Raw genomic sequence first — 444 nt, forward strand, 5'->3', positions numbered from 1 at the left:
CCCCCCCTTCTCCGCTTCCCCCGCCCCCCCTCTTAGGAAAGAAACTTACAAAGAAAAGGTCACCTGGCCTGAGGCCAGCTTCAATTTGGAAGCTGGAGCTCCAGATCCCAGTGGCTCCTATCCGAGTAGGGAAGGGAGGAGCAAAGCTAAGCCCAATAGCTAAATCAAGGCACAGGCAGAGGACCAATTCGCTAAATTTAAACAGGAAAATACATGTGTTTACATATCTATTTGGGAAAAGAGGAAGGGGAAGCGGCATAAGAAGAAAGCAAAGAGCTGCCTTTCAACCAAATGTGCCCCAGCTCCTAATCTGTCTCCTTTCACTGCTAGAGCAATCTAGGGATTCAAAACACTGGCACGGGTTCCCTAGGGTTTTAGAGACCCAGGGAGAGGAAGGAGGGAGGCAAGGAGAAGAGCTTAGGCAAGTCCAGTACAGGTAGAGAG

General features: G+C 50.2%; 1 protein-coding gene across 1 annotated transcript in view; it reads right to left on the minus strand.

Annotated features, from left to right (window-relative positions):
* The window catches only part of HGF (hepatocyte growth factor), a 73159-nt gene extending 72962 nt beyond the window's left edge, over window positions 1-197 (minus strand). The window contains exon 1 of the mRNA XM_008048539.2: window positions 50-197. The gene's annotated coding sequence lies outside the window, so the exon portion shown is untranslated. The remainder of the gene's footprint in view (window positions 1-49) is intronic.
* Window positions 198-444: the final 247 nt, after the last annotated feature.

This window comes from Carlito syrichta, unplaced genomic scaffold (assembly GCF_000164805.1).
Source record: "Carlito syrichta isolate Samal-C Ts95f unplaced genomic scaffold, Tarsius_syrichta-2.0.1 Scaffold124319, whole genome shotgun sequence".
In the NCBI taxonomy this organism is placed as follows: Eukaryota; Metazoa; Chordata; class Mammalia; order Primates; family Tarsiidae; genus Carlito; species Carlito syrichta.